This window comes from Leucoraja erinacea, chromosome 2 (genome assembly GCF_028641065.1).
Source record: "Leucoraja erinacea ecotype New England chromosome 2, Leri_hhj_1, whole genome shotgun sequence".
NCBI lineage: Eukaryota > Metazoa > Chordata > Chondrichthyes > Rajiformes > Rajidae > Leucoraja > Leucoraja erinaceus.
The window spans coordinates 104,143,901-104,153,359 of record NC_073378.1 but is presented as its reverse complement, the minus strand read 5'-3'; the positions used below and the strand labels follow the sequence as shown (position 1 = coordinate 104,153,359).

Genomic DNA, 9,459 nt, shown 5'->3' with positions numbered 1-9,459 from the left:
GCAGTCCTGAAATCTTGAACTTACTGCACTTACACAAGGGAAATAACAGTATTTCACTGCAAAGCCACCTATTAAGATTTCATGCAAGATCCTGTATTTTAAACACATGGTTCTGAAACTTGTGCGGATACTTAAATTAATCTAATAATTAAAATTTTAAATTCACTCCAATAAAGGAAAAAAATGGCCTTGCAATAGGTGGAAAACATTGTAATTTAAAGGTTTCTAAACTTGGGCCTCTTGCAGGTGGGCTTATTTTATATTCAGAGCATTAGCAGTATATTTTCAAAGTTTTCATTAGGGCAAGGTTACCAGAATGATGGACAACTTGTGCATAGAAGCACATGTGGGGTACAGAAAAGTGGAAGGTGCACGAGCAACAAAAACACACACCAAAACTCTGTTGCAAGCATAGCTAAAGGCTATGTCCAATCAAAGGGTTGTCACTGGTGTACTCAATGAATAAATGAGCTGCTTTGACAGGAAATTCCAACAGCAATTTTAATTCTGATCAGGCTTCAGGAAGTGGAAAGAATAAAAACACATCAATTATAATGACAGGAAGTCTTAAATAACATGGCAAACAGCTGCTGCCAGCAAACATGATGGCCTTTTCTTTAATTATTTAAAAGAAATGTTATACATGCAGAAAGCAAGAAATTTCATCTAGAATGGAGTACACAGGGTCACTATTTTTTTTCCAAGGGTCAAATTACTTATTCACAAAATAATTTTGAAAGAGTACAATATGATTAATTTTACTACTTAGGTGGAACATTTGAGCAACTTTGGGCAGTGGGAGGCATAATTTCCCTTCCATCTCCATCTCACAAATTTTCACTTGTCAGAATGGAGTACTTGAACATACAAGCTATGTATCCAAAGAACACACAATTGTGGCTTTATAGAGCTGTAGGAGAAAAAATACGATTTTCTCTATTAGTGTTCTTTGCATAGTTGGTTCCAAAGTGTTATAAATGATGTTATGCTTGCAGAATGCTTTACAACATTGTGACTGCAGGAAATTGCTGTTTTGATATTTAAAAATGGACAAGCACCAGCAGAATCAGTTATTCCCAAGTGATGTTCCATTTGCCTTTTTAACACTCATAAAACAAGTTTTCATTTCTTGTGTTTTTATGTCACACGGTGTCTTCATTTTAATTTATTTAAGTATTAGTTTAACAATAGAAAAACTGTAGCTGAAACTCTATGCAAAGATGTAACATTTCTATATCTTCATTATACAGAATTAAACAGTGCAATTCTGCCAAATGAAAGATGTTTTAACAATCCAGATGTCTATTGGGAAATCTACAAAATTTGAGATTTTAAAGCAACTTAAATGCTATTCTGCATAGGATTTTGTGTATGATTATGATACTCTAGTTACTTTTATAGTTGTCAAACTTTATAAAATGATGTATATATTCATAGGCCCACTGCCTGGGGCTACAACCAATCTTCATTCACTTCCTATTAATTATGTACCTTGGTGCCTTGCATACAAGGCAGTTAATTTTATGATTGGAAAACACCTACATTTTCAAAACAAAAATATAATGGGCAAGAAACTTTACTCAAAATGCAACAAACCTTATGCACAGCACAATTCATTCTCAGATCAAAAACTATTTTGTCCAATTGACTTTGCTGCCACAAATCATCAATCTATGTGCTTAAATGCACAGTAAAAGCTCTTATCTCTATCTTAGCTGATGTGATACAACACGCCCAATCATTTCTCGTCTAGAGCATTTGGATTGTCGTTTGACTTCAAGTGAATTATTTGATTAAAAAGACAAATGTGCCAACAGCTTATTTAAGATGATCAAAAGCTTTAACATTTTTCTTCTAAATACTACTCTGGGTATCTCAAATGGAATTTCAAAATGATATCTGTGGTGATCACTTCCCAGCTACCAGAGGTAGGGGGGGAAGTGCAATATGAAATAATCAACCAGCAAGAGCATAAGTAGCACCACTTCTAGACATTGCACTGAGGATTATTTCTGGAAGATGTCCTGCATTTCTTCAAGTGGTGGTAATGGTGGGGAAGGTAGGTAGTGAGAGTTTCTCTGGACACTTGTTCGGAAGACAAAACAAAGATGAGAAAGTACAACAAGAAAGTAGATGAATCCCAGGAAGAAGTTCATTGACATGATCATGGCGCATGTCGAAAATACCATAATGCTCCAAACCTCATTGATGTTCCAGTCTGGAGAGAAGGAATGGGTGACGTTTCTGGTCAAGACCCTTCTTCAGACAGGGAAGAATGGGAGCCGGTGTTAGGAAGTGAAAGACGTTCTCATCTCTAAAAAGCAATTACACTGACCACTATAGGAAAGACATGCTGTGGCTACCATTGAGAGGACAAGGGTATATGCCAAGTTATATACAACTGTTATTTACAGGGTATAACTGGGAGAAGAAAACACTTGGCTCTTCTTTCCAAATAAACTCATCCCTCCTCCATTTTACATACCCAAAATCCAAATCTTTCCTTGAGCAAATGATGAGAATGAAGAATTGGAAGATGAAAACATACCATGACTTGCGCTCACAGCTCAGATACAGACTGCACACATAAATTTGAGAATATAAGGGAGGGAGGGAGGGAGGGATGTAAGACATTAGGCACAAGTACACAGCAGCAAGGCAGAGGCAGGAATCATATTGCGTGAAAGCTGACATCTCAGCTTCTACTGTAGCACATTGCACCCACCAACAACACTAGCAGCAGCACAGCCTCTTGCTCCATATTCATGACTATTTATCCAATCTGCTACACCATTCTGAAGTCAACCTCGCAGTTACTCTTCTCCAAAACTTTCCTGCACATTTGGCTCAACAGTGTGAACACATCTATTTGTAATGATGCAGGGTCTCAACCCAAAACAACAACCTTCCCTTTGCATCCACAATTAACAAACACAAATGGTAACATTTTTTTTTAATCCGACAAACTCGTTCTCAGTGCGAGACCACTGATTTTTCTCAACTGGACGACAGTACTTATGATAAATTCATATAATCTACAACCTCAACATGCTCACTTTAAACAAACTATCGAACAGTCAAGATAGACAGAAAATGCCAGAGTAACCCAGCGGGACAGGCAGCATCTCTGGAGAGAAGGAATGGGTGACGTTTCAGGTCGAGACCCTTCTTCAGACTAGTTAGGGATAAGGGAAACGAGAGACATAGGGCAGTCATAGCGGTGCAGCGATAGAGTTGCTGTCTTACAGCGAATGCAGCACCGGACACCCAGGTTCGATCCCGCCTACAGGTTCTGTCTGTACGGAGTTTGTGCGTTCTCCCCGTGACCTGCGTGCGTTTTCTCCGAGATCTTCGGTTTCCTCCCACACTCCAAGACGTACAGGTTTGTAGGTTAATGTGCTTGGTAAATGTAAAATTTGTCCCTAGTGGGTATAGGATAGTGTTAATGTACCGGGGTCACTGATCGGCGTGTACCCGTTTAAAACTTTAAAAAAACTAGACGATGATGTAGAGAGATGAAGAACAATGAAATGAAAGATATGCAAAAAAGTAATGATGATAAAGGAAACAGGCCATTGGTAGCTGTTTGTTGGGTGAAAACGAGAAGCTGGTGCGACGGGTGGGGGAGGGATAGAGAGGGAATGCCCGGGTTACTTGAAGTTATAGAAATCAATATTTATACCACTGGGCAGTAAGTGTTCCTTCAATTTGCGTTTAGTCTCACTCTGACATTGGAGGAGACTTAGGACAGAAAGATCAGTGTGGGAATGGGAAGGAGAATCAAAGTGTTTAGCATCCGGGAGATTAGTTAGGTACAGGCAGACTGAGTGAAAATGTTCAGCAAAACGATTGCCCAGTCTACGTTTGGTCTCGCAGATGTATAAGAGTCCACATCTTGAACAACGGATACAATAGATGAGGTTGGAGGAGGTGCAAGTGAACCTCTGACTAACCTGATGGACTGTCGGGGTCCCTGGATAGAGTCGACGGAGGAAGTATAGGGACAGGTGTTGCATCTCCTGCGGTTGCAGGGGAGGGTACCTGGGGAGGAGGTGGTTTGGGTGGGAACGGTCTCTGCGGAAGGCAGAATGGGGTGGAGATGGGAAGATGTGACTAGTGTTGCAATCCCGTTTTAATACTAAAAATAATAATAACATTAAAATTATTGTGGAGATCGTGAAATTTGAGTTACAATAGACATTTTATTCCAAACCACAACAGGCAAAACTTCTAAGCTGAAGCACAGGTTTTGTGTCAATGACAATTTATCAAAAGAAATTAATGAGCTTGATCTCTCTCTCCTCAAACAAAATTTAAAGGAGAACAAGATCAAATTCTTTGTAAGTTCAAAAATGTACATCCCATTATCTAGGTCATGGACGCAGAAATAGGACCACGTGAGCTTCAACTGGGTGGGGGGACAGGGTGTGAGGGAAATTGGGCCTTAATTCAGGATGGAGGGGATGCAGTGGGGGAATGAGAGGCTCAGATGGGTTTGGAGGGGGGAGAAGGGAGGAGGAAAAATCAAGTTTACAAATTGTATATTTTACACAGAATTGAAACAGAGACAGATATTCAGAGGAAGGAGGCTCACCGTCATTTCTCGATGTGCAATTGCACAATTGACAGGAATTCTCAACATTTCTCTTTGGGTACTGGTTCTTCATGGTTGCAGAGGACAGTGCAGAGCAGGGACTGCGGTATTCATCGTGAGGTTTCAGAACTAAGCAGGATGATAAAGAATAAGCCAGGTACCAACCCTACTCCAATGTGGGTCTGTGCCTATTTTAGATTGGTTGTTTGGCTCAGAATGCTACCATGATTTTAATTCCTAAATTACTAGCCCACCTACCTCCCGTTGCAAAATCACTTGCCGGTCCCACTGCAAAAAGTTGAACTGGAATATAAAAACACAGGTGTAATGCTGAGTTGTTCTATAATGCGCTTGTCAGGCCGCATTTGGAATAGTGAGAGTAAATTTGGGCCCATATCGGAGGAAGGATGTGCTGGCCCTGGAGAGGGTCCAGAGAAGCTTTACACGAATGACTACAGGAATAAGTGGGTTAGCATATGATGAGCGTTTTACAGCACCGCTCCCATACTCGCTGGAGTTTAGAAGGTTGAGGGGGGACCTCATTGAAACTTACAGAATAATGAAAGGGATAGATTGATAGAGTGAATATGGAAAGGATGTTTCCACTGGTGAGAGAGTCTAGGACCAGAGGTCATGGCCTCACAATTAAAGGGGACTCTTTTAGAAAGGAGTTGAGGAGGAACTAATTTAGTCAGAAGAATTAGAATTAGAATTAGATTCCTTTATTGTCATTCAGACCTTTCGGTCTGAACGAAATTATGTTGCCTGCAGTCATACACAGAACCAATAAAAACAAAACATACAATAAACACAAATTAAACATCCACCACAGTGAGTTCACCAAGCACATCCTCACTGTGATGGAGGCAAAGTCTTAGTCTCTGTCTCTTCCCTCCTTGTTCTCCCTCTGCGCTGAGGCGATCGTTCCAGGCCGGAGATGCCGCTCCCCAGTCCAGCGGACCTCCGTGGTGATGTCGCCGCTGCCACAGCATCAGCTCCGGGCAGCCGCCCCAGCTCCAGGCCGCTGCCCCAGCTCTGGGTCCCGCAGTCTCCGCTCCGAGCCGCCGCCCCAACTTCGGGTCCCGCAGTCTCAGTTCCGAGTCCCGCTGCATCAGCTCCAGGCCGCCGCCGAAAGCCAGAACGCCGCACCAGCAAGTCGGGCCACCGCTGCCTCAGCCCCGAAGACGGCCAGCCTCTCGTTGGTGAGTCCTGGCTGGCTCTGCCTCCGGAGCCTCGGGGTCAGTCGCAGGCTGGAGGCCGCCAGCTCCGCCATTAGGCCTCAGTGCAGACGGAGGCAGAGAAGGGGGATATGACACGAAAAAGTCGCATTCCCCCGAAGGAAGAGACAGAGAACATGTTTCACCCCCACCTCCCTCTAACACAACCCTGTGGAATTCATTGCCACAAAGGGTTGCGAAGGCCGTTAGTGGATATTTCTAAGGCTTTCTAAGTATATTTCTAAGTATCAAGTGTTATGGGAAGAAGGCAGAAAAATGGGATCAGCCATGATTGAATGGTGGGCCGATGGCCTAATTCTACTCCTATAACGTGAACCTGGGCTCTTATTAAACCAGCATAAATATGAACCAAAATTCAATTTTCCCAGTACCTTTCATTGGTGAAAGAATTGCAGTAATATCTAGCACTCTAGCACTAATACTTAAATAATTCTCCTGCTCTTTACTGTAAAATAACTTCAATCACCACCACTAGAGGGGGGCATTTATTTGCTCACCATAATAAGAAAGGAGATCTCATGATCATTTTTTAAATGCTATTCCAAATAAGCTGTTGTCGCCATGACATGTACATATTGAGACTATAAACTTGTTACTCCATTGATTATCGTTCATTTATCAATCAATTTATCGTCCTGTTTCATTAACAAGTACTTGCTGCAAATTGCTGGAGCATTTAATTGATAGTAATCTGATGCGACACGTGAGCAAACATAACATTCTTGCTGACAACCAACATGCATTTAGGAGGCAAAGATCATGCGAGTCTCAGCTTATCCTGACGACAAAAGACCTGGCCAAGCACCTTGATAGTTACGTCATCACGGATTTAGTTGTGCTGGACGTTTCTAAAGCATTTGATGTCATCCCACACCAGAGACTGCTTCGGAAGCTTGACTTCTATGGTATTCGCTCCAACACGAAACGATGGATTTCCAGTTTCCTGACAAAACGTCTTCAGCGTGTGTGTGAACGGAAAGAGCTCCAATTGGCATCCAGTGTTGAGTGCTACACCACAGGGCACAGTACTTGGCCCACACCTATTTTTGCTTTACATAAATGACATCCATGAAAAAGTTGCAAGTACAACCAGACTTTTCGCTGATGATTGTTTGCTGTACCGTCCAATTAAGTCAGCTGATGATGAAGTTGCTCTCCAAAAGGATCTCGATACTATGGTTGAATGGTCACAACAATGGGGCATGCAGTTCAACCCTTCCAAATGTGAAACTATGCGTGTCACCAGAAAGAGGAATCCAGGTGAAACATCTTACAATATACCTGGTACCACCCTTGAAGAATCCAAACAAACCAAGTATCTTGGCATCAAATTACAGAATGATCTGCGTTGGAATGGTCAGACTCATAGAAACATAGAAATTAGGTGCAGGAGTAGGCCATTTGGCCCTTTGAGCCTGCACCGCCATTCAATATGATCATGGCTGATCATCCAACTCAGTATCCTGTTCCTGCCTTCTCTCCATACCTCCTGATCCCTTTAGCCACAAGGGCCACATCTAACTCCCTCTTAAATATAGCCAATGAACTGGCCTCAACTACCTTCTGCGGCAGAGAATTCCAGAGATTCACCACTCTCTGTGTGAAAAAGGTTTTTCTCATCTCGGTCCTAAAAGATTTCCCCCTTATCCTTAAACTATGACCCCTTGTTCTGGACTTCCCCAACATCGGGAACAATCTTCCTGCATCTAGCCTATCCAACCCCTTCAGAATTTTGTAAGTTTCTATAAGATCCCCCCTCAATCTTCTAAATTCTAGCGAGTATAAACCGAGTCTATCCAGTCTTTCTTCATATGAAAGTCCTGACATCCCAGGAATCAGTCTAGTGAACCTTCTCTGTGGCAACCTTCTATGGCAGAATGTCTTTCCTCAGATTAGGAGACCAAAACTGTACGCAATACTCATCATGCAACGGTGAAAGCAACAGGTGTCCTAAACTTTCTGAGGCGCAACTTTCATCATTGTTCAACTTCTGTCAAGGAGAAGCTATATTTCACCCTCGTTAGACCTCATTTGGACTACTTAGTTGCAGCATGGGACCCATACACAAATAAAAACATTTCTTCCATCAAACGTGTCCAAAGACAAGCAGCTCGATTTGTTACTAACGCCTATGAGAGTGAAGCGAGTGTCACCAAACTTCTGAATTCTCTGGGGTGGAACCCTCTCCAAGACAGACGTGAAGTTCACCGTTTGACCTGTTTTTACAAAATGTTAAATAGTCAGCTCGACATAGATTACAAGACCTACACCAACCCCAAACCAATTAGGAGCAGACAAAGGCATTCGATCCAATTTGTGATCTCAGCTACAAAGACAGATGTTTACAGCAATTCGTTCTTCCCCCGCACAATTAAAGCATGGAATAATCTCCACCCAACTATAGTTACCCAACCAGATGCAACTAAATTTAAAGTAGCTCTTTCTTCCCAATAACCATTTCTGGCTTAAGCCCTCCCTTCACCACCTCCAGTTTAAATTCCATTTGGAATATTTTGGAGGACCAAGAAACCAAGAAACAGACACCACAGCAGGAGAACTGCACCAGTTGCATTTCACTGACGATGGCTACTTTTCATTGATTAAGTTTCCAATCTTGCAGCAATGAAAACATATCTAACAGAAGTCTAAAGTTCCACTATTTCTGGAAAATCCCCCTCCTAGGCAGTGATGTTAATTAGCAAAGTAATCAAGGAATCACACAACCTCCAGCTTGAAAACAATGATACGAATGCTAATCAGGTCAAATGTTTTACACTTGGAACATTGCTGTTTCTTCACACTTAACTATACAAACATTCAAATTCATTCACTTGTAGCAAAACCACATGTAGTTCCATCATAGGTGCTTGCTTCGATTTCCAACACTTATGATAGTAATTAGCATAAGCACAAATAATTAGAATGGAATGTTCACATGCATCAATTCCCCATCACAGCGTCTGCCAAGTGGACACAAGGTTCTTGTGTATTTATGCAACCATAGCAATATATTTCACATGATAACTCAAATTTGTGATACCACTTGCCCAATTGTGTTCATTCACACATCTTCTATCCTTTCTCCCATGATACTGAACATTTAAATCTGATTTTCCAATCTTCATTCTAACTCTCAGGTCTTTAGTCCTGCTGTTCCTCCCAACACCACAAAAAAAGCATTTCTGGAATACTATTTATCCAAATTTAGTCCAACCGTAGTCCCACCTTTCCTGTGATGAAACAATCCTATTACCTTTGCAATACATTATCGACAAAATTTAGGAGGTGGGCATTAAGGTAAAATGTCAAGATTAACACTTCCCAAAAGGGAAGACATTCCAAAGCTGATAGTGAACACCAACTTGAGAGTAACTAAAGATAAGGTTTCAATTTTTAACTAAAAGGGGGCTCAAAGTACAGGACAAGAGGTTTACTGAATAGTTTACCAGCTTGGCTTGAAGTGAAAGGACACGGGTAACATGGTGAAAGCAAATGGGGGAGAATGCAAGGCAAGTATAGATATTGCACAGGGGAGGGAGGAAATACATAGAAGGGAAAAAACAGATGGATGCAGGTGGGACAGTACATGGGATGCAGAAATTGTGCTGGAGAGGGGTGCTAGAAAGA

General features: G+C 41.8%; 1 protein-coding gene across 6 annotated transcripts in view; it reads right to left on the bottom strand.

Moving 5' to 3' along the window:
• LOC129713338 (cytoplasmic dynein 1 intermediate chain 1) overlaps positions 1 to 9,459 on the bottom strand; it is a 150,631-nt gene that overhangs the window by 98,914 nt on the left and 42,258 nt on the right. The gene's annotated exons all lie outside the window — the stretch shown is intronic.